The following is a 25,429-nucleotide window of genomic DNA, read 5'->3' as shown; positions in this document are numbered from 1 at the left end:
GGCCAGAGGAGGATGCTGGGTGTCTTGCCCTAGCACTTTGCAGTTTTTGGGTGGGGGCAGAATCTCTCACTTAAGTGTTTCTGTTACCCTGGGAGCACCCTTTCTCCTCCCTTCCGTGCTGGGATTACAGGCAGCTGGCCCTGCCTGGCCTCCATGTGGGTGCCTGGGATTTGAATACAGGCCTTTCTGCTTCACATGGTATCCTTATCTACTGGACCATCTCTTTAGCCTCCTTCATCACCTCTTAATTATTTTTCTCTTCTCTTCTCTTCTCTTCTCTTCTCTTCTTTTCTTTATTACTCATATATTTTAGAGCATAGTGTTGAGTTTATTTACCTTTTTTAAAAATGGAAAGAATCACCAAAAAGTGATTCATGAAGAAGCAAAATTTCTCAATAGTATGTGTGCCATTTATTTTAAAAATAAGCCCTCAGGACTAAATTTAAAGAGGTAAATGGTCTTCTGGTTAATTGTTGGTTGAGTTTGCAGGGAAGTATGTTCTCTATTCACTTTGCTCCCCCCATCCAACACACACACACACACACACACACACAGCTCTTTGTACAGGAAGGAGTGCGGTCAGGTCATTAGGCACTCGGTCCCTGCCCCATTCACCGCTGCTCTCGTCCATCTCACCACACACCAGCACCTGTGTGCTTCAGGCACAGGGCTCAGTACTTCCCTGAGCTGCCAGCCTAGCAGGAAAACATGATAAAGTGTAGTAAGAGCTCAGCAGAGGGGAAAGTTGGTTCTACACAGAAGTGTGGGCAAAGGAAAACTCAAAGATGATTGCAAACTGATTAGTAGAAGATTATACTCACCCTGCAAGCTGGGTGAGATGGGAGTGACGGTGCTCACCCAGCGCTAGTGAAGCCTTTGGGCTGCATCTCTTTCTGTGCCACGTCCTGGGACAGGGGAGAACACAACACTATGGAGCAGAACATGCTCCTACCTCTAGACTTCTCAGCCTGGCCTATACCTTCTCTCACAGCCTGGTCTGTCCCTCAGTTTCCCACCTTCCATCCTCCACCCTGTTGTCAGTCAGTCTCTCTACTCTGGCGAACTCCCAAGCCGTTGCCAATACTGTGTTCCTTCCACTGAGCCCTGCTAATTCTGTGAATACCTGTTGCAAGGTTCTGGTGTGATAGCCATGGGCATTGGGAAGCTCTGGGTCAGCAGAAGCTGGAAGATGGCTATGTTGAGAGACTTCGAAGTTGGTAACTTTTGGTATTCATTTTGTTGCTCTTTATTTATGTTTTTAAACATGGGGACTCATGTAGCCCATGCTGGCCTCCAATTCACCAGGAAGCCAAAGGTGAGCTTAAACTCCGGGTTCCCCCACCTCCCCTCAGTGCTGGAGCTATACCCTTGTACCACCACATCAGATCTTGGTTTCATTGTTATAGTTATGGATAACCCCCAAGGTTAGAGGGTTCTATGATCTAAGCGGTTGTCTGTACAGCCGCTATGGTAGGTTTGACCTTTGGTCTCCAGTCCTGCAATAGAGCACATGTTTGGGTATTATGATCACCTTTTCCATGAGCATGTCAGTGTAGTTAGAGTTTTCCTGCCTGGCCCAGTCAGGACAAATCTCTCTTACCCGCCAGTCCCATAGTCGCTCAGACCCAACCAAGAAAGCACACAGAAACTTACATTGTTTACAAACTGTATGGCCATGGCAGGCTGCTTGTTATCTACCTTTTCTATCTTAAATTAACCCATTTCTGTTAGTCTATACTTTGCCACATGGCTTGTGGCTTACCAGTGTCTTTACATGTTGCTTTTCATGGCGGCGGTAGGCGGTGTCTCTCTCCAGCCTTCTACTTCCCAGAATTATCTACTCTCTTGTCCCGCCTATATTTCCTGCCTGGCCACTGGCCAATCAGAACTTTATTTACACAGAGCGATATCTACAGCATGTCAGGATCACTTTAGTTAGGTCTGTGGTCTGAAACATCAGGACTACCAGAGCAAAGAATGTAAACGTGGAGAGTATCCCACTCTCCCAAAGCCCACAACTGAATACACAGCAACTATTTATCATGGGTGAACAAGTACAATTTCATCAGTTACTCCGTCACTGCACATCTCTGTCTACATATGCATCTCTATCTACATGCACACACAGGGAGTTGTCTTAAACCTGGAAACCTAAAACTTGGATTTCCTACAGTCAGACTTGAATATGGTTAAATCAGAAGAGTTGGCTAGTTTTTTAATGATCTTAGAAAAGCAGGTAAAATGTTTCCATTTTACTTAAACATTATAGCTACTTTCTATATTCTAACTTTCAAAAATAATAGCTTTGAAGAAAAACAGTATGTGGTTTTAGAGGCAAAGGCCACTCACTCTTCATTCTAGATGGGGTTGCCATGTAAATTTGTCTTCCACATTTGTTTTATCCAACTGTATTCTCTTTGATACAAGGTAGCTGATGAAGCCTAACACTATGCCAAGCTGTCTTGCTTGGGAGGCTTTGAAGTCAAAACTGTGGCATCCCCCTTTGGGTTTATGGCTGTAGATTCATAGAGTCTTTGTTAGTTAACCATCTGTTTAATAAGCCTGGAAGAGAAATTGGATGATGCTGTATGTATATATGTATGGATGGAGAAGACTGCAGTAGTGAGCCAGCAGCTCCAGCTCCAAATGGGCTTTCAGCTTTCCTGTTGGTACCAGTTGCTGGAGTGTTGTGCAGGGAAGAGAATTATTTCACAGTCTGTATGGATTGGGCATCCGGGGTTGCGCAGTTTTGCAGTATGTGCACGCGTGAGGGGGAGTATTAAATTCTCCTCCTGTGCTCGAAAAGGGTGAGGACTCTTGAAGTGCTCTATATCAGTGGAAGGAACCATTCCCTTGAAAACAGAAGACTTTCAGTTGTGACCTTTCAGTCAGACCAACTCGCCTAGCCTCTGGAAGTGTTCAGAGGAAGCCAGCGTTTCATATAAATGTTGCCTTTAGTCAGACGTCCTAGTGGTGCTGAATTACCCTTCTCTGCTTATCAGGAGATAAGTTAAAGTTCCTGGGTAGAGAGAATCACAGTGCCACAGCTCAGCGCTGTCAACCTCCAGTGGGCTAACCACCAGAGAGGCCATAGACTGGCTCCTTCATGGTTTGGGCAGGACAGCATGGCTCAGGAGCCATGGAGATGGGCCTCCTGCTTGTCTGCTGTGTGTTCATGATTTCAGTGCCCACTGCAGAGGACAGTATATGAGTTTCTAATTCTTTTCCCCGTGGTCAGAGTCATCTTTGATGAATGAAACAGTGATGCTCCTGTTAATTATGCACCTTTTCAGATGGTACAGAAGTTCTTTCTGTTGTGTACATGTGGGAGGGGATGCTTTTGATGGGAACAGTAATTCACTATGAGGGTGTTTTAAACCATGAACCAGGAAGAAGGATGGTAAAAACCGTACTGCAAAAGCGTGAGCGCCACAGCTAAGATAGAAAAAAAGTGCTTTTGTTCTTTTCTGCTCTGATACCTCAACTCAGACTTCACACATTCTGCATAAATCCTTCAACCATTTTTCTTGTTCTTTTAAGATATTTTACTAAACAGGACTTTTATTCAGACAGCTAAAGGCAAGGAACAAGCCATGCACGAGGCAGTACATCCATGCACTAATACTACAGGTTGTAGGCAGGTAACACATGACCAATTGCAGTGTAGCAGTAACACACTAATACTGACAGGTTGTAGGCAGGTAACAAGCCATGCACCATATATGAAGTTGTAGGAGTACAGCCTGCACTTGAATCTAGGTGTAGGCAGGTAACAAGCCATGCACCTTAATACTGACAGGTTGTAGGCAGGTAACAAGCCATGCACCTAATCGACAGTGTGGCAGTACAGCCTGCACTTATCTGGTTGTAGGCAGGTAACAAGCCATGCACCCATGAATACTGACAGGTTGTAGCGCAAGGTAACAAGCCATGCCACCTTAATACTGACAGGTTGTAGGCAGGTAAACAAGCCCATGCACCTTAATACTGACAGGTTGTAGGCAGGTAACAAGCCATGCACCATAATACTGACAGGTTGTAGGCAGGTAACAAGCCATGCACCATAATACTGACAGGTTGTAGGCAGGTAACAAGCCATGCACCTTAATACTGACAGGTTGTAGGCAGGTAACAAGCCATGCACCTTAATACTGACAGGTTGTAGGCAGGTAACAAGCCATGCACCATAATACTGACAGGTTGTATGCAGGTAACAAGCCGTGCATCTTGTAGGCAAGGAACAAGCCATGCACCATAATACTGACAGGTTGTAGGCAAGGAACAAGCCATGCACCATAATACTGACAGGTTGTAGGCAACTACACACAGCTGGAGGGCTCCTGTTTCACCTATTAGACTGCAAAGGGGAATGTAAAGGGGCACCGGCATCATCAGAATCAGCACCAGGCTTGTCAGGGGTGGTGGCACCATGTCCTAAGGGCATCTTGGGGCTAGTATGCCGTAGACCGGTTGGTAGAGGCTGAGTTAGTGGACCTGCAGAAGGGAGCTGCGGCTTTCGGGAAACAGGCCATGGCAAAGAACAGGTTTTGTGGCCATACCCGCAGTCTCAGTGAGTGGTGGACCGAGCAGGAGGATCTTGAGTTCAGTGCCACCTTACACATCAGAGTGAGACTTTGTCTCCAGACGGAAAAGACACCCTGGTTCAACAGAGCAGGAGAATTGAGGAAATTTGGGCTGAGGCCTGGAGAGAGATTTGTTTTGGTTTTTCTTTTCCTTTGAATTAGGGTCTCATTCTATAGCCAGACTTTTCCTTGACCCGGGCTGATCGCTGGTTCAGCCTCCTGAGTGCTTCGATGGCGGGTGTGCGCCATCTCACTGAGCCCCATGTGTCCCGAGATGACGTGTCGAGACCCTGAGGAGGGATGTGTGTGTGCACGAGCGTATGGTTGTACATTCATGGTTTCTCTCCTTTACCCTTCCTGTCCCTAGAAACTAAGATGTGATGTTGCTTTCCTTTGGTGGCAGACTTTGCAGTTACGGGCAGGTGTCTGCGGTAACTGGCCATTATGTGAATGAAGACACTTTGTGGACAGTTTGTCTTCAACAGATGGGAACTGTCTGGTGGTGTCTTGTGGTGGTTTGTCTATAGAACGCATTTGGTTCTGTTTTAATGTTCTTCTTTCTAATGTCCGTCTTTCTTTTTCTTCTGCAGTGTTTGGAAAGAACAGGATGCTGATCTAGACGTGGAAAAAGTAAGTTGACAAGTTCTGTGCTGAAGGCAGGTGCCTCGTGAATTAGAAAGCATTTCTTGGTGGAACCCTGTAATTGCAATTGGATGGTAGGGATGGTTTTATTTCCTGTGTATTTATTTATTGTGAGACATGGTCTCAGGTAGCCCATGGAGGCCTCCAACTCCTGAGGGTGTACCTGAGGGTGACCTTGAACTCATAACTCTCCCACCTTTACCTCCAAGTGCTAGGATTACAGGCATCCCCCACTAAGCTCCATAGGTTTTTAAGATAGAAGTTGACTTGTAGATAAAAATTGGCATACAGAATATGAAGAAAACCCTAGTTCACTTCAGTCTGGACAGTGATCAAAACAGATGTTTTATCTCCAAGTTATGTCTCCTCTCTCTAAGTAAAATGGGACAGCTGTGGTCCAGCTGTGTGTCCAGACTTTCCAGGATGGACAGTGCTCTGTCTTTAGACCAGTTAGGGGCCTCCCTGTTAGCCCATTCCCTGTCACTTCTACATGCAAATGACTAATGCTTCCTATGCCCCAGTTGTAACTTTGAATTATGGCCACTGTGTAATAGGTCATTCTTTTATTTGTTTAGCGTGTGTGTGCGTGCACACACACACACACACACACACACACACACACACACACACACACACGTCCACGCTGGGTGTTAGCTACTGCACTCAGTTGTGACAAGACCTGCATAGGTCCTTACATTACCCTGTGATGGTGCTGCACTGGGGCAGCTCTGGAAGTCTAGAAAGGGCGAGCTATCCAGTGGGCTGTGTGAGCAGCCACTCTTCAATCTTCCTACAAGTGTGGCTGCATCTGTTCTGGATTCTCTTCTCTCCTGACCAGATGTAAGTCATACTGGCTACTCCTGGGGAGTCCACTTCTGCCCAGCTGCATCGCCCGGATGGTAATTTTCATCAGGTCTCAGTTTATTCCTCACCTTGGCCCCTCCATCATCATCTGAAGCGAGCTGGAGTTAGCGCTCATTTTGATTATCAGGGGAAGTTCTCCTCCCTGACCTAAAGCCCCTTTGAATTTGGGTGAAGAGTTTTTCTTTTAAGGAAATACATTATCTGAAACACTGATCTAGAGCAGTGGTTCTCAGCCTGTGGATTGCAACCCCCTTGGGTTGCATATCAGGTACTTATATTACAGTTCACAACAGTGGGAAAGTTACAGTTACAGAGTAGCAACAGAATCATTTTATAGTTGGGGTCATCACAGCATGAGGAACTGTTGAAAGGGTCGCAGCGTTAGGAAGGGTGAGAACAGCCGATGTAGAGAGTCATTGAAACATTGATCTACAGCAATCCTGGCCCTCTCTTATGCAGGCCTCTGGCCGCTACAGAATTTGTTTCTATGATCTACTTCGTTCATGAGCTTTTCAGCTCCTACATACGAGGGTCTTAGGGAAATGAAAGGCTCTAGTTGAGACAAGACAGAGGATGCCATTTGGAAATCTCTGTGCACTTGGTGTCAGGAGTTGAAAAGCCTGTCCCTTATGGAAGGTCAGTCCACTGTGACCTCCATCAGTCAGGCCAGGCTCACAGCAGACGGGACCTCTGGGTGCCCAAAGACACCTCAGGGCTTGCCCAGGAGATGTGTGGTATTATCCAGGCTGTGAGCTTTCCCTGATCTCTCAGGACTTGACCCTGTAGCAACCACAGGGAAGTTACTCTAGGACCCTTATCCCAGGCAGACAGTAGGGCTTGGTATGTGGGATCAAGGGGAGGGTGAAGGAGTGAACCCTTGTTTCAGTATTTAACTCTCTGTAAGACCTTAGGCTAGTTATTGCTCTTGTAACCTCATTTTCCCCACCACTAAAGTGGGCCCAGATGAACATAGTGTTTTACATCTTTTTAAATTTTTTTTAAATGATTTTATTTTATTTTATGTGCACTGGTGTTTTTCCTTCAGGTATATCTGTGCGAAGGTGTGAGATCTCCTGGAAATGGAGTTACAGACATGTGGATGCTGGGAATTGAACCTGGGTCCTCTGGGATAGCAACTGGTGCTCTTAACCTCTTAGCCATCTTTCCAGCCCTGTTTTATATCTTTAATCATAGCACTTAGGAGGCAGAGGCAGAAGCAGGTGGATCTCCGAGTTCTAGACCAAACAATGGTCCATGGTGAGACAGGCGAATCCCTCTCTCTCTCTCTCTCTCTCTCTCTCTCTCTCTCTCTCTCTCTCACACACACACACACACACACACACACCCACTCCCACTCCCACTCCCACTCCCTGCCGTTCCCTTCCTCCTCCCTGACGCCCTTTCAGAACTAAGTAAAATTATCCTTGTTTTGAATTTAGAAACACAAACCATATGTGTCTTTAATTTTTCATGTAGGTATTGTAGTAAAATGGGAAAAGGGCTGTTACAGCATTCTCAGTAAGGTCTCTAAGGAGAGGGGCTCCTGGAAGGCGAGGCTTTGCTTGCTGCCCCTGCAAGTATGTGGCCAGCAGCCCAAGTGTCCGGCCATGTGGTGAGCAGGTCTGACTGACTATCCTTCGGGCGTCTCCACATTGTAGGGATTACAGAATAAAGGGTGCTGAGTGAGAGGTAGGAAATACTTCTTAGATGGTAAAGTGAATTCTAGATGCCTCTAAAGGGCTCTGCCTGTACCCTCAGTCAAGCACCTAATGACTTGAAAATCACTTAATGCCTTAAGAGAGTTCACCTTTTGCAAAACCTCAATTCAGACTCTTTCTCAATCACTGTTAGGAGGCGATGAGCTCAGTGTACTGGCTCTTCCTTTTGACGATGTTTATGCATGCCCAAGTCAGTCTGGTACAGGAGTTCCTCCATTCTATAAACAGTTGATTCCTGATAACCCTGTGAGCAGAGAAAAGCCACTGGCATCATAGTGTTTGTCTGTAAAATGGCTATTTTGGTTTCGTCTAGTTGTGGATTTTGTGAAGACAGAACTCTGTATGAGAAGTGAACTTAATTTTAAATGCTGATGCTCACAATAAGTCCACATCAGTTCTGAATTACTTGATGTCAGTTAGCTAATTGAATAGTGTGCTTTGTGTATATTATACTGACCTAGTAGTGCCAAACCATGGGGACATGGCCCCCACTATGAGCTGTTCCAGGTACTGTGATTTTATCAGGAATTTCAGTGAGGTCTGTCTGCATCCAGAACCACCTTTTCCCCATAGTGCACTTTACCTTGGAATGGATATAATATTTAAGTCAATGTATTTGTGTGCCACCTTCTGGAACATTTTATGAGTACGTTGTAAGGAAGCAGTGCCATTTTCCAAAGAGCTATCCCATGACACCCCCACCCAAGCTCATGGCTGATCGCTATGGGTGTTTTCAAACCTGCCATTATAGTTGTGGAGTTATTGTAGGAGCTGCTCCAAAATGCTAGTTTTGGGGTGACATGCAGGTCTGCCTCCAGTGCCAGTGGGCATGGTTTGGAGTGCACTCCCCCCACCCCACCCCCACCCCCCGGGGTGTGGGGAGGTGGGAGAGAGAGAGAAGAGGAGCTCCAGCATAGTCCCCAGCCTTCTGAGGAAGCTATCACTTCCTGGATGGAGTGGAGAGCTTGTCCTGCTTGCCCACTGCTGGGGATTGGAGAGGGGAGGTTCTGTGTGCAGGTGTGCATGACCTTTAGCCGTCTGACACACGTGTTTAAGGATGCCCAGCCCAGGGGACTGTAGGATGCCAGGATTGCTTACATCCTCCCTGCCTCTGACCCCACCCTCACAGGTGGATTGACCCATTCTGCTAGCAGTAGGGCCTTGGACAGATCCCACCTCAGTGTGTCACTGAAGATCACAGTTCCACCCAGCCCACCCTCCTGCTGACTGGGGGTCAGAGAAAGATAATGGCTTTGAGTTGGGGGAAAGGAGACAGTAAGTTTTGAATGAAGGAGCGTGCATAGATCTCTGTTTTAGACTCAAAAGCAGTGCTTTTTAGTCCTGGGCCAAAAATAGTAGTTATGCATCACCCATAATAACCAACCAACATTCTCTTACATAAATCTCTGGATTGTAAAAGTGCTACTGTCTAAGAAGAAAAAACATGCCCTCTGCCAGAACAAACTTTCCAAGAGAATAAACAATCCCTCTTTCTAGACATTATAAACCCAGGCAAATATTGATGATAATTGGAAGAGAAGAGCTACAAATAAAATGTCACCATTATAATTCAAGGAAAGAGGAACAATTTGCAGTGAGCTGTTAGTCCTGACAGAGAACATTTTATCCATTCATTCTGGAACCATTATCAAACAGCAGTGGGTCCGCCTCTGTTCCGGGTCAGTATTGTTATACCTGGTTATATCATTTGGGCCTGTGAGTAAAGTGAAGCTCAACAGAAGAGAAATGATTGGCCCAAGGACTGGCTGGCACTAGGAGGTGGCCAGACCCCAAAGCACCCGCAGACTGGGTCTCTCTTCTCTTTCCACTCTGCTCCTGCACTGACGTCCACAGAAGACAGATAGCCACATAATTTACCGGGCAGGGCTATGCTCATCTTTCATTTCCTCTTTACTAAATTTAAAGGAACTTTCCCCCTTATTTATGGTAATAAAAATAGTAATGGTATTTTTTAAATCAGGAACAATGAGAAATCCCTCAACTGCCCCTTTAAACCTGACCTGGTCCTCCTTGGTTGTCTCCTGGAACAGCAGGAGAGTGATTTGGGGGGACAGCATGCTTCAGGCAGTAAGTCGGTATGGGAAGCCTGTGGGGTATTCGCCTCTTCCTGCTGCTGAGGGATCTTTTTATTATGTTCTCCACCTCAGTAGCATTCACCATTCCAGAGTGGGATGTGGACTCTGGGGGAAATACTGCCCTCCTTACAGCAGAGAATCACAAGCCCTCGCCTACTTGGTTCCATTTGTTTCTACATGGATACCTTCCCCAAGAGCTGTGAGCTAGTGTGTGATTTGTTTTGCTGCAGCCAGGGCTGTATGGTAGAGGCTGGCATGGTTGGTTGTCTGTCTGCAGAAATTGCATGTGAAGGAAAGATTATTAATGAAATCCGTACAAGATCCATACAAGGGGCAGCTTTAGAGAGGCCTTTGTCTCTGCCTTCAGACTCTTCCTAGCAGCAGAGCTAGGAATCATAAAATGCACACACAGTTAGTAGTGTGCTTTAAAGAAGGTTGTTAGTGTCCACTTTGAACCCACATCCAATTCTTATTTAAGCGGAAAACCTTTTTTGTTTGTTGTGGATGTTGTCACAAATTACTGCAAACTTGGTGGCTTGAAATGACACACTGATTTCCTCATGGTTTTAGAGACCAGAAGTTCAGTATTAAGGTTGTCAGCAGGCTCAGGCTACCTCCAGAGCATCTGGGGAGAATTCATTCTTCTCTTCTTCATCTTCTGGTAGCCTGAGGTGTCCCTCGGCTGTGGCCTGTCCCTGTTGTTTCTGTCCCCTTCTTCTTGGGTACTCTGTCATCCCATCACCTGCATCTTTCTACAAATGGTACCCAGTGGGGCCAAGCTCCATGGTAACTCACTAGGAAGCACCTCTGGTTTGCACTGAGCTGGTGTTGGAATACAATCCTTCTTAAGCATTTCTGTTCTTCTTGCTGCTAGAAGATCTGGTTCCCTGCCAATGGCCAGATGTGATCAGCTTAGGATTCAGAGGAGGAACACATCAGTGGGTTGGGCCCTGCTCATAGGGTTGGTCCTAGAACATAGTGAACAGGAGGCAGTTTAAATAGTGTAGTAAAGCTTGGCATGAGGGAGACTCTTCATTAGGTGTTATCTAGATGGACAGATGTTTGGCAGCAGAATTCTCTGGCTGAGCAAGTCATGGGGCTACAGGCATGAAGCTAATGCAAAGACCATCTCGGTACCTACTGAATAAAGAAAGGCACAAGGTAGGAGCTTGAGCCTAAAAAGTAAAAGGAAGCCCCAGTCTGATGTCACAGCCACAGACTTGATGTCATTCTGAGTGTCCTTGGCCCAGATCCTCATCCTCTCAAATCCTGGGAGGGAGTCACTGGCAGAGCTGGTAAACAAGGTGAGTTGTCTAGCTGAGCAGATTGCAGGGTGAGAGGCAGGCGATGACACCATCCTACACAAAGACTTGTTAAAGTTAAAAGCAGATTTAGTGCTTTAAAAAATGTGCTTGTGTTTGTTTTCTGGATCAGCTTTGGCTATTATTTTAACATGCTGAAATGTTTTGAAATCTATTCTTTTGTCTAACTTTCCTCCCTTCTTTTTAGCTGTGTATTATTCACGGTTTCTATAAGGACACCTTGATGAAAATGTTGATGAGGAACAATGTGCAAATGCTGTCCCAAGAATGTTGCTCTCTGGGGGTGTTGGTGCCCTGGGGTGTAATCGTCTAGTCTCCCCTCAGCCGACCAAGCTGAATCATTGCTTTTCCAGGATCTACCATCATGCTTAGTTAGAACGCTGCTTTGCTGACATCCAGGTGTACTGTGCCCATGATCTAGCACCTAATAGTCATTTGACAGTGCCCTGACCTGTGTCTGTGATAAGGGAGAGGGAGAGGGAGGGTTCTTGGTTAGCCACTGTGCTGGGAGGTCCTTCATCGGGGTCTGTGGTACTAAATTGTGAGCCTGTTTCCTGTCACATAGTCAAGTGGTAGGTGGTTTCTTAATTAGGGTTTCTGTTACTGCGACAAAACACCATGACCTAAGCAACTTGGGGAGGAAATGGCTTATTTGACTTAGACCTTCACAGCACTATTTATCATGAAGGAAGTCAGGACAGGAACTCAGAAAGGGCAGGAACTTGGACGCAAGGGCTGAGACAAAGGCCGTGGAGGGTGCTGCTCACTGGCTTGTTCCTTGTGGCTTGCCCAGCCTGCTTTCTTAGAGAACCCAGGACCACCGACCCAGAGGTGGCACTACCCACAGTAAACTGGGCCCTCCCACATCAATCACTAGTTAAGAAAATGCCCTCCAGCTTCCCTGTAGCCTGATCTGTAGAGACATTTTCTCAGTTGAGATTCACCCCTCTCAAGTTGGCATAAACCCACCAGCACAGGTGGGGAGTGTTCTGTTTTCTTAAAGGAGGGGCTGGAATTCTGTGCTCAGATGTGGCAATCAGAGACAGGGAGAGGGAGGGGAGAGAGAAGGGAGACACACACACACACACATACACACACACACACACACACACACACACACACACACACACACACACACGGAGAGAGATAGACATGTGGACGACCAGACTTCAGACATCGTCCTCAGAAATGCTGGCTACCACCTTTGAGATAAGGTCTCTCATTGGCCCGGAGTTTACCACTTAGGCCAGACTGAATGGCCAGGGAGCCCAGGGATTCTGCCATCTCTGCCTCCCCAGTGCTGGGATTACAAGTGTGTACTAACACATCTGGCATTTTTATGTGGGTTCTGGAGGTCAAACGCAGGTAATGTCTTTATGATTGCAAGACCAGCACTTTACCAGTTATCACCCCCATCTGCCAGTATTTCTTTAAAGGGCTCACCTCTACTAAAGACTCACCCTTATGGTATGTGTAGTCTGTAGAGAACACATACCAGGTAAATATGGTTACCTCTTGGAAGATATATCATGAAGTATGCCACTCAGTTCTGGATATAGTTAGAATGTAAAGTGAAAAGAGAGAAGGGAGAATCTCTGTGTGTACAGTCGTTAACAGGGATGAGCCAACAGTTTGCCCGTCTGCATAGTTCCTCCAATAAGAGTTGAACCAAGTGAGGTGGCCTCAGAGTCACACTTCAGGTGGTGTGATGCAGGAGATGGTGGTATAAGAACGTGTGGAACTAGGTTCTTGATAAGCCCTCCCTCAGCACCGACCCTAGGTAGTGCTGTCGGGTGGGTGATCACAGATGCCGTGTTGAGGCAGTGTTTGAACTGCAGCACACAGAAGTAAGCCAGCCCCAGGTGGGAGCTGGGCCACAGATTGCCCTTCCCCTGTCATTGGGCAGAAGCTGCCCCCGGGTTGGCTAGTTTCCAGCTTTGATGGGTAGGAGATCTGAACAACGGGCCAGAGGAAGTCTTCTTTTCTGTCTGCTTTTCTTTTCTTGCTGCCTGTCAAGATGTAGTGGTACATTCATTGAAAACAAGCAAACAGAACCTTTGTCTGGGGCTGGTTTTGTTCACCTTTAGAAGAATATTATAAAAGGTAGACCTTGTAGACTGGAGAAAGAATAATTTGAAAAATTAATTAACTGCCATTTTGCCGACCATACTGTTGTTATCAGATGGGAGAAGCACATTTTTCCTCTGTGAAAGAGCTGGATGTGCATTCGGGTGTTGCTTGTGGAAAAATATGGAAAACAAATAATGGGAAAAGATTTGAATAGCCCTGGCTATGGCCGGTTACTTGCTGTGGTGGTGGTGACCCGTTTCGAGCTATTAGTCCAACAGGCCGCACGGGCCAACTGTCAGGGCCCATCAACTGCCAGAACAAAAAACCCGCAGTATTTGCTGTAGTTCCTCTTAGTTGGATTGAATTAATATTGGCTACTAGTCAATGTAGTGACTTTTGCATTAATCTGTTTTTACAGCAACCAAGAAAAAATACAATTAGGTGTCTCTGTTTTGTAGATCTTACTGTAGCAGAGTAAGGCTGTTTGCGGGCAAAGCTTCGGAAATGATCATTTCAAACCCAGCAGAGCAAAATGTGTTGTCAGGAAAAAGTATTTGTTATCTGTTGGAAATTCTTTGTCTCTGGAAGGTAAAACCCAATTCAGTGAGTACCTTACACCTGTTTTTGTAAAACTTTAGGCAACTGCCTTTACCCTGATGTTTAGACTGTGAGCACCCATTCATTCAGTTCAGCCTGTCTTCGATCACGGTTGGCAGTGTAGTTCACTCGGGAGCTTTTCTCCAACAGCCTTCCCTGTCCCAGCTTTGTCCCTGGTGACTTCTGAGTCCTCCTCCATCAGTCTACACTCAGTCTCCTACCATTTCCTGTGGCGTTCAGGATTCCCTCCCGGAGACTGCCAGGCCTAGCCCTGTGCTCTACCCCAGCTGGCTTTGTCTCCAGCTGCCGCTTCATGCGCCCCACAGAGCCCCTCTACCCAACACCAGCCTTCCCTCACTTCGAATGTGATCCCTTTTCACGTTCACGCTTCAGGTCTGCATGGTCTCTGTGATTGGTGGAAATAAACTCACTGGAGGAAAAGGAAGATGTGCTACTCTGTTCCCATGTTGTGATACAGATGATGTGAACTATTTTGAAGAAGTAACAGACCACCTGGAGCTAGTAGTTATGATGTATGTTATTGTGTGATTTATGTGGCTGCTAAGTAGGAATAAAAATTGGATGACTTTATTTGCTTTACAAATTGTTTATTTTTTGTGTGTGCGCGCATGCGCATGCACATGCAGGGGTTATAGGTCAGCTTTCTCTTTCTATCATGTGGGAACCAGGGGTAGAACTCAGGTTGTCCGTTTGCATCAAGGGCCCTTACCCGCTCCACCATCTCACCAGCTCTCATTTGGTCTGAAAATAGTTTCTTTGAAAGTTTTAATTTGGAACTGGAGTTGTTGCTCAGTGGTTGGAGTACTCTCCTAGCATGTCTAAGGCCTTGGGTCACTCTCCACAAATAACCTGCTGTGAAGTTTTGTTTCTCTAAGGACCAAACTAAGTGGCATTCTTGTACCATTTGCCTTTTTCAAGATTCATCCGTGTACCATGCATGGCATTCATTTATCTTCCTACTGTCCCACATGGTATCCATTGTATGAATGCACCTCTGTGTATGAATCCCTTCTCCTGTCAGTGGGTATCTGAGTTATTTCTACTTTTTTCCTGTTCATCAGCAGTGCTGCTGTGAACATCCTTGAGTGTGTGCGCTGCTGAAGCTTCCCTGTGAGAGAATGCTCAAGAATCCCTGAGTCCTTGTATACAGGCACTCTGCACTTGACTGGATAATGCCAGATTTGTTTCCACAGTGTGGTTATACTGTTTGACATGCCTGTGAAGAAACCATAACTTAAGAGGAGAGGAAATCTAGAGGGAAGGTGGAAAGCAGTACTGACTAAACATTGGAGAGGAAAGGGAGGTCATTGGGGTCTGGTGAAGTACAACTTCCTGTTGAGAACTGGAGTGACCATAGGATAATGAAGAGGATGACTTGGGTTTTCAATTATCCTTGGGGAAGCAGTGGACAGGAGTCACATTGCCTTGAAGGAGCAGATTTCGTCTTGCTCGGAGTCAACATGCCCAATTCTCTCCTCACCAGGTTCTCCCTGGCCAGCACCTTTTGGGTACTGGCTGGGGAGCAGATGTTGTCAGGCGCTGACTTGTGTGTTTCCAAGTCAAACTAACAGTGACGTGGAGTCTAAGGAAGCTTTCAAGACAGATAGCCACAGAAGCATGCAAACATTTTGACAGTTACCTTCTTCCAGTCACATAGCCCCGTTTGCCAGCGTGCTTTTCGTCCTTCACGGTCAGCAAGCTAACACAGGGCTTGACATTGCTGTCTCTTCTGCTTCCTAGCTTCACCTGATGAAAAGTCAGAACTTCTTGGGACTGCTCATTCACCTGACCCAAATGAGAAAAAAAAAAAAGCAAAATTAAATTTAAAAAAATCTCTTGCATGATGAATAGCGAATTACTCTGAGCTCTGACACAGTCCTTAGTGATCGAATTGACTGCAAGTTCTGACCACCCTGGTTTTTAAGCCAGAGGAGTATGTTTGCTTTTCAATGAATTCCCATTTTTTCCAAATGTAGATCTGCGGACGGGTAATTTCTTTTGTTGCTATTACTGAAATGGAAAGTGGAGCATTAAACCATTAAAAACACGTGGCCTCAAGAGGCCAAGAAGGGTGGCTTTTTTTAACTTGTTATTTTTGGACCCTCTTCATTAATAACATTCATCAGATGCATTTGATTCCAGGCCAGAGAGATCACTGATGCTGGGATATTCAAGATAAATACATCGTGACTGTTCATAATGTATTGACTAGTAGTATCACCTGTTTGAAATTTTAGATGCTGACATTTCCAATCTGAGGAAGCACCATGGTGTTCTGTAACTAAGGTTTATACTGCCAAAAAGATGGGAAGGACCCCTAATGTCCCCACAATTGAAGTTGCATCATGTAAACTGTAAAAGTCCATGGGGTAAAGGAAAAAGTCTTAGTTAAGATTTTGATTGCCCAAATAACTAAGTAAGCTGGACAGGTGTTTAGGATGTTAAATAAGGAGGAAGCAGGATAGGAAATCACTTGTGGACTATGAGCTTAATTTTGAAAACAAAATTTCTATGAGGGAAAGGCCTACAGAAATCACACTGAAATGCTGATAGTTGTATTTGGGGTCTGAGATTATGGGATTTCCTTCTTTATGTTTGCTAATGTGGTTATGTAATTTTATAATAAAATTAATTAAAAGAGTGAGTTTAAGGGCAGACAGTCTAGATTCCAGTTGCTGCTCCCTGACTGTTTGACCTTGGACAAGTTTCATTGCTTGGCACTGGCTGCCTCAGGAACTAAAAGATGTTTTATCTACCCTACTCACAAGGCTGTTGCCAATTGGCTCGCCAGCTCCCCGTCTCTCCACTCTGCTTTCTATTCTTCCCTGTTTCCCCTTCCCTGGTGAAACTAGCCTCACCCAGTCCTCACCCAGCCCTCACCCAGAAGCCATGAGTGATGTCCTTTATTGTGTGGTTTCTCTTCTGTCCTGTTGTGGCCATCTCTGATTATACCCTCTTGGGACTTTTAGCACTGGCAACTGATGATAATTTTAGAGAAACGATTGATGAGTAAGAATGAATACTTGGCCTTGTATGATGTGGCTTGAATAAGAATGGCCCCATAGGCTCATATATTTGAATGCTTGGTCATCAGAGAGGGGCACTATTTGAGAAGGATTAAAAGGATTAGGAGGTGTGGCCTTGTTAGAGGAAGTGTGTCACTGGGGATAGGCGGTGAGGTTTCAAAAGCCCATTCCACACCTGGAGTCTCTCTTCCTCTCTGCCTGTGGCTCAGGATTTAGCTCTGAGCTACTGCTCCACTGCCCTATGTGCCTGCATGCCACCATGCTCCTCGCAGTGATGGTAAGTGGCTAAGCCTCTGAAACTGTAAGCAAGCCACAATTAAATGTTTTCTTTTATAAGTATTGCCGGGTTGGGGATTTAGCTCAGTGGTAGAGTGCTTACCTAGCAAGCACAAGGCCCTGAGTTTGATCCTCAGCTCAAAAAAAACAAAAACAAAAACAAAAACAAAAACAACCCCCCCAAAACAAACAAACAAACAAACAAAGAGTTGCCTTGGTCATCGTGTCTCTTTACAGTAGTTGAACAGTGACTGAGACATATGACAAGAGAGGAAATTTGAACACCTGCACTTCCTAAAACTAAAATTTTCAACTGTTTAAATAGGTGTATTTTGACCAAAATATACTTAGTAATTCAAGGGCATTCAGGTTAGCTTGCCTTTTTGGTGAGGAGGGATTGTGTGTGTTTGCTAAACAGGCTTGTGTTCTTGGCGCTGTCAAATTCTTTGAAAAGAAGGCACTGCTGACTAAGGTCCCCAGGGCTGAATGTGAGCCCAGAGGTGCTAAACTGAGTTTTCAAGACCACAGTGCTGCTGAGATCACCAAGCTGCTGGTAACAGGACCACAGATGCTCACTGAGATGCTGTGTTTCCTGTACTTCAGAGAAAGTTTACTCAGGACAGAGAGTAAAACCCATTTATGAACAGTAGTAGCCAGCTATAGATGGACTAGAAACCCTGAGTAATTTTGCCCTGGGTTTTGGGAACACCTTTAGCATCTATGTGTTCAGTAAAACCCATATTCACATGAGTTTGCTATTCTGTCTATTTAGACCAGACTTGGAGCAACTGAGAGCCTCAGACTTTGTGCCTTAAATGAGCAAGTGCCAGAGGTACATTCTTGATCTTTTTCAGAGTAGCATCCAAGACTCTAGCTTATGTCCCATACAGAATAGCAGACTCTTCCTCTTTCTCTGCCTGACATGGGACAAGTTACTGGGCATGCTTAGCCACAGTTTCAGAATCACATGACAGATATAGTCTCTAAGGGCCCTCTGATCCCAAGTCCAAAAATGACTCAGTAGTTCCATCGTGTGTTTTAAGTGTCAGCATCTTGAGATGTGTAACTAATTAAAGTTATAGGAGATCAACAAAAAGTTCTGGTCACTTCAGGTTCCAGGCCCTGAGTCAGGTCCTTGTCTTCTACAGATGGGTCGGTGGGAATGGCCTTTATATGCAAGGCCACAGTTCCTCACAGCCCAGTTTTCATGGTCCCATAGGCTGTGCATGTCTCTCTTGACCTTCTGGTGTGGGGCATAGTCCCTGGTGACTTAGGATCTCTCTTTCTCCTTTCTTCCTCCTCTCTAGGGTATGATGAAGCATTCAGCCCATTAAACAACAGGGGGATCTCTCTGATGAATTTTTACATGCCTCTGTCATTTTAATATAATCGTCTTTCTTTTAAAAGGTTCCGTAAGTCTATTGTTAGGATTGTAAAACTACCTGAGAGAGATAAGGAGGGCTTTTCCCGTTTTCAGAGTTCAGACAGTTTTGTTAATTGCACTGCTTTACCCGAGAGGTAATTAAATGGCTTGGGAGAATATGTTATACTTATTTATAGTAACATGGGCATGTCACAGTTATCGTCATTACTGCACAATCTACTTGATCACATCACTTTGGGGGACTAAAAAGCTGTGACTGTTGAAAGTAGTGCCAGGGACTGTTCTTGGCAGAGTCTTTGATTTAGCTGTGAATATTAACAAATCCAGGTGGGGAAAGGCCACCTAGGTTTTAGAAGGAACCTGTACTTGAAAGGTTTTAAATATGCTTTTAAGAGGGGCATGATGATATACATCTGTAATCCCATCACTGTGGAGGCTGAGCTCAACTGTAAGGACAGTTTAGACAATGTAGCAAGACCCTATCAAAACCAAAAAGTATGCTTTTTAACATTTCAATTTTAAACCTTCTGAATGAAGTATTTGGCAATGTCAACTGTTTTGGGGTTTTATACCTTAACTTTGATAAGACAGCAGGTATAGAACTCTGGTTCTTAAATTTGGTGATAATTAGTTTTAGTACAGTTTTTTGTTTGGTTTTGGTTTTTCAAGACAAGGTTTCTCTGTGTAGCCCTGGTTGGAACTCACTCTGTAGACCAGGCTGGCCTCAAACTCAGAGATCTGCCTGCCCCCACCTCCCGAGTGCTGGGATTAAAGGCGTGTGCCACCACGACCAGCATAGTACATTAATCTCAATATATTCTAACATAGCAGATTTGTCAAGCAAGTAGGAGAGAAAGCGTCCAAGCTCAAATGCCAAATACCACTTCAAAAAGTAGCTGGATACTCTAAATGCCTATTCAAGAGAGGAGATAGAAACCCATTCCAGAAGAGAAAATCGTACAAATTTGCTGAGCACCCCATCACCTCTCCTTCAGAAGCCTGCCTGCCTACAGTCTGCTTGCCTATAGTCATCAGGCACTTTTACCCAATTATCTTCATTTCCAGTTTCGATATGACAGATTCTTCTCCGCTACCGTGGTTTCCAGTGCACTCCATTACTTCCCCAATCATTATACACTGTCCTAGACCTCTCCCTCTGCCCTGTGGCCTCGTGTGGTGTGCTCCTTTGACAACACTGACACTTTGATCCCCTATGCTGCCAGCACTACCTTCAACAGGCCTTCAGCTCCTGTCCTTTGAAACTGTCCCAGTCTCCTGGCACCTGGACCTCCATCCCTAAACTCCTGTGCACAGCCCTCACTCAGTCATACATTGCCATCTGAGTTCTTCCTATGTATGGTGTCTTGCTTCCCACCTCCTTGTCATCTCTGCTGGGTCTGTCACTCTCTACAGCAGATGCAGAACCTTCCCCCTTCCCACCATCCAGTTTCTCTAGGTTCCTTCTAACAGTGCTTGGGTATCTATCGTCCTTGAGCTTTGCAGGAGATGGTCCCAACCAAGCATCCTTGTTCCTGTGGAGGCCTGTGGCTCTGCCCACTCAGCAGCTATCCCATGCTCTCCCATGCTGCTCCATTGGGTCAGTGGCTCAATATAGTTTTGGAACACTTTTAGAAATTTGAGAGGAGAGATACCAAGAGAATTAGAAGATACACCTTTGGCTGCCCTGCATGGGCAGCATCCTCTTCTGATGCTGGCCATGAGGAGGTGGTGGCAGCTTGGCTAACCAGGGAGTACAGAGACTTTGGTTTGTTCCTCTCTTTAGCACCCAGCCAAGCATGGAGTCTACCCCTAAATACTTGAGGAGGGGGTTGGACAGGTTCCCACAGCTTGTTTGTCTCAGTAATCATAGACTTGTGCAGCTGGGAGCAACCTTGGAGATTGTCTCCCTCAGCTACTTCATTTTGACAGCTAAGCAAGCCTTAAGTCAGTGGCCAAATAGCCCATCCAAGGTCAGAAGCAGAAAGTCAGCTTCTTAGCCTGAGCTGTCTGACTCCTAGCGCCGCCCCCCCCCTTGCTATAATGCACACACACAGGCCACGGGCCTTTCCTTTCTGGTGCTGGGCTTATTGGTATCTGGCGCCTTAGACGATGAGGGGAGAGGCTTGCCGGTGCCTTCAGCCAACAGCTTCATCTTGAAGAGCCTTTGGTATATTTCAAGTTCTTTCGTGTACTTTTTTTTTCTTTTTAGTAAAAAACTAGATTCTACCATTAGCCAATGAAAAAAGTCGCACAGCCCTTGTTCTTGCCTATCAGGAAAGGGACTGAAGGCCAAAAGTTGTACTTGTTCCAGGCCATCAGCTGGTGAGTGATGCAGTTGATATTTTCTAGCAGTTTCTCCTTCAGTATCTCCTTCCTACAGTGAGTTCTGAAGCACACGGTCCCAGAAGGCATTCTGGGAAAAATGGATTGTACCGCAGGGTGAGCTGATGCATTTCCGGTGTCAAGGATTCCTAGTGCACATAGCATTTAAGGGCTCTGAAAAGTTCGTACTTAAAGATCACCATCTCATGTATTGGAGGTGAAATACACATGACAGAAAACTTGGCAGTGTGTGGTAGTGTCGTTAGGTGCAGTCATGGTACTGTGCAGCCGTGACATTTCACCTCTCAAAGCTGAAGCTCTGTTCCCCCAGAACAGCAGCTTCCTGTTCTTCCCCTTCCCCAGCCCCCATGGCAGACACTCTGCTTTCTCTCTGTGTTTATTCTCATTCTGGGTACCTCATTTAAGTGGATCGTGTAGTATTTGCAAACACCTCACAGCAACAATGTCCAGGACAGAGACAGTAAAGGGAAGAGCCAGAGATATGCCTACCCCCAGCTAGATCTGACCTCCTAAAATTTCTGGAACCTCACAGAATAGCCCCACCATCTGGGGCCTGGGTGCTCAGAACATGAGCCTTTTGGAAGACATCTCACAAACCGTGACACTATAGTAACGGTTTTTAAACATTTGGAATCCATAGTTGTTTCAAGTGTTTTATAACAGGTCTCTTAAATTCACTTGGTCGCAGAATTATTTTTCACATGAAATAGAAAGTGTCTCAAACAATCTTTGGGGATTCTTGAGCTTAGTAAAAATCCCCACTTGTTCCAAGGGGCTAGAGCCTGAGGAGTCAGGCTAGGGAGTTGGGTCATGATGTCACTGGCCTGAGTAGAAGGTGAGCAACATAGTCTCAGAAACTGTAGAGGAGAGGAGCTCACAGAATGCCCCCACCAGCTGTGACACAGAGACCAGGGCTGTGAGCTCAGCATGGGGAGAGCTGGGCCCTGTGGTGCTGGTTTCCTTTGGTCTCCACCAGTTAGCCTGTTAACAGGTCAGGGTTGTGAAAGAGGGCGGGCCCTCCTGCCTGTGAGACCAGGGCTTGAGTAGCTTGGTGATGAGGAGCTTTCTGCTCTAACCCACTGTTTCCGCCATTAGGCGGAAGAAGGAGGAATGTCGTCTGGCCGGGTCTCAGACTCCTCTGAAGGACTTGCTGTCTGAGCTCCTCTAATTGGCCTGCAGTGTAGGTCCTAAATAACCGAGGAATAGTTGGGAGCACTGTACTTGTGTGGGTAGGCAAAGCCTCCAAGTGCTTTGTCTGTCACAGACCTCAAATGTGCCTGTGGTTGTTCTTTCTCCAGGACAAGCTCGAGAAGTCCCAGGCTCTGTTGATCGAGGGAGAGATGGCATAGCCCAGCCCCAAGTGCCGAGGTCTGCCCTTTCTCTGCACCCTAAATTAGCATGGGCTGCAACAGTTGTAGGGTACCTAAGAGAGGACAAACTGCTGTTGCTGTAATAGCTTTAGAAAGCTGCCTTTGATGTCGATAAGGATGGGGAAAACTATAAGGAGGACTCATGCCCCAAAGTGTCTTCAAATCAGCCTGCGGTAAGGTCAAGGAGTGCCCAGCTTCTTATCCCACTTGACTGAGAACAGATAATGACACCTCACACTGTAGCGTGAGGGCCTCATAAGTTCTGAGATCTTTAGACGAAAGCTGCCACTTACGCAAACGGTCATTATTCCGTGGGGGCTTTGCTGTTGTGTAAATACAGGTCATCTGTCTTACACGAAAGCCAAGTATCCCGGTAAGGGAAATGGGGAATGTGAGCAGGCACGTGGTACATGCAGGTGTATGGTACATACAGGCATGTGGTGCATGCGGGTGTGTGGGGAGGCTGTTAGCCTTTCCTTTGAGGTTTTCAGGAAAAGAAATCTATTTATTTTAGATACAGGGTTATTTGGACATAAATGGGTATTATCATGTCAAGTAATAGGGTTCTTAGAAAGCTTTCTGTTTAAACAGTCTCATCAACTCTCTGTGCAGGATTACCTCTGGGGTGTGTGTGTGTGTGTGTGTGTGTGTGTGTGTGTGTGTGTGTTCGTTCTCATATGTGCCCACACATCTAGATGTATAAATCTGTGCACATCCATGCATGATACTACTGCCTAAGCTTCAGTAGAAGCCAAAGCACAGAGAGCTCAGCTTTTGGCATTTTTCCAAACCAGTTTTTAAAGGCCAACTGGGATGCCATAGTAATGCAGCCCTCCTGTCCTGTGATTTTACAAGGGAAGAAACTGGAACACACAGATGCTAATGACTCACCAGAGCCAGTGAGTCAGGGGTGGGAACTGGGCCTGGCTTCCAGCCTCTGACTGACCATGGCCACCTTCCTGTGCCTCCCAGTTCCTCTCACCAGACCCACAGGCCGGGTTTCACCCTTCCCCTTTGCCTGTGGATCACTTCCACCTCCACGTTTATATGATTAGTTTAAAAAAATGGACAGGCTATTCATGTCAGCCCTTCTGTATCATTTTATAATGTTAGTGTAAAGTGTTCTATAGTCTAGTGACAGTAATTTCAAAACAGTAAATTGTTTACAGGATTTCTCAACGCCATTGTAGGCTACAGAATCTACAACAGGCCAAGTTTGCCTTTGTCCCTCCAGCCTCACCCACACTTTCCAGCTCTTCCATGTGTGTCCCCCAAACTTTCCTAACCATGGCTCACTTTCCTACCACCTTTCTTCTTGATTCTACATCACAAAACAGCCAAGATTAGGAAGGATCTTCCCGAAGGGCCAGCAGAGGAAAGCTCCAGGGTCACACTGTGCTGCAAGGTGACAGCATGGGAGTGTGTGTTGTTCATTTCCTTCCAGCTGCTGACAGCTGTGTGCTTAGGCTTTCTTCTGTACCACCTCATGGAATGTAATCTTCATAGAAACGCTGTGTGGCAGCTGTTGATGTCTTCAGTTAACAGACATGAAGTACCTGAGCAGTGCTAGCATTGGAGCCCAGGTCTCTAATTCTAAAATCATCCATCTTCTGCATGATGCGACCTCTAAATAACACAAACGTTTGATACTCCACATTCTGTCAACTGCCAGATCAAAATCTGTGTGCTGTTAGCATTGAAACAGTTAAATATGTTTTAGCATCCATCTTGGGAGGAAGGTCAATTGAAAACTTCTACAACAGAACCCTACAGGCAAAGCCTTAGGAAGTAGAATTTTTGTCTTGTTTGAAAACTCAGTCTAAAGAGATCCTAGGAACTCCATGGAGCTCTGTTCCAGCATACCAGAGGTTCTGGGCTCCTTCGGTCTCTAACGCCAACACTGTGCTAGTAGTGGGTCTGGACAGCTAAGGCCACACTTGCAATGCAAAGAGAACATGACAGGCAGGTCTTCCTCCCAAGTACAGGAGGATAAAGATGGTTTCTGACAAATACATTGGTTTGTTGTGTGAACTTGTGGACTTGATGGGGTAATAATGAAAGCAAGTAAGATGAGGTGGCTTAGGCAGGGGGATAAGCCAGAGCAGGACTGAGTACGAACTGAAGACAGGGGGGAGACAGGAATGCATGGTGCACAGGCTAGGGTAGGAATCAGGCGGCAACCATGTTCCCAGTGCTAACTAGATAGGGCAGCCTCTGTTCTCTTCGAGGATGCCGGCTGGGCTCTCTTACGGACTTCAGTAGACTGTTCAGTCTGGTATACAGAGAAGTGCCTTTCCACTTGCCTGAGATTGTGTTTGTGGCTCCACCAGGAAGGTCACTTGCAAGTAGGGCACACATTTACTATCATCCAAGTTTGGCTCCTAATACACCAGGAAGACCAGTGAGGACCTGTAGTAACAGCTCACCCAAGGATGCTAGCCCAGGAGCCTTTACTAAACACGCATCTTAGAATAGATGCCTTGCCATTTTCCAGGGTTTGCAGGGAAGACTTTAAAGACCACATGCACAAGGGTTGTCAGCTGTTGATGATTTTCTTGCAAAGATGCTGTCCTGTTAAAACTGTTTTCAGTGACCAGTGTGACTTCCCAGTGACCTGCAATGACTTCATGTGCCTGCTCTCAGGTCCTGAGGCGCAGTGATACACTGAGCTGATTAAAAATAGCATTCTAATGAAATTGTTGGGTGTGTTGTAGTATTAGTCACATACAAATGGGAAGTTGTTTCCTGAGGAAATTTGATAAACTGAAAGTTAGCTCGAAGGTTCAGATATTTTGTGTGGGATTTTTCTGCCCTTCCTTATGCTTCCCTTTAAAAATTTGCCAGTTAATTGTGAGTCCCACCCAGACACATATTTTAACACTTACTACAGACCTCAGCTGTCTGTTAATGTTAGCATGATGTAAGAGGTCAGAGCATGAGGGTATAGTCCTGAAAGGAGGAGGAGGAGCTTTTTCATCACATGGTGCTGATGATTAAAGTATGGAAGAGCACCGTGGAAAGAAAAATTTTCATTCCTAAAGAGGGAAGAAGAAGGAATAACATAATTTAACCTGACATTTTCTTTTCAGCTTCAAGCCTTTAGGAAGTCTCAATACT

General features: G+C 45.8%; 1 protein-coding gene across 4 annotated transcripts in view; it reads left to right on the top strand.

The window, feature by feature from the left end:
• Positions 1–25,429, top strand: part of Fyn (FYN proto-oncogene, Src family tyrosine kinase) — a 195,564-nt gene that overhangs the window by 21,866 nt on the left and 148,269 nt on the right. For all 4 annotated transcript variants that reach the window (XM_036168604.1, XM_036168603.1, XM_036168601.1 and 1 more), the window contains exon 2: positions 5,174–5,213. The gene's annotated coding sequence lies outside the window, so the exon portion shown is untranslated. The remainder of the gene's footprint in view (positions 1–5,173; positions 5,214–25,429) is intronic.

Source organism: Onychomys torridus, chromosome 19 (genome assembly GCF_903995425.1).
Source record: "Onychomys torridus chromosome 19, mOncTor1.1, whole genome shotgun sequence".
Classification (NCBI taxonomy): Eukaryota; Metazoa; Chordata; class Mammalia; order Rodentia; family Cricetidae; genus Onychomys; species Onychomys torridus.
This window is presented reverse-complemented; position numbering and strand designations above follow the sequence as displayed.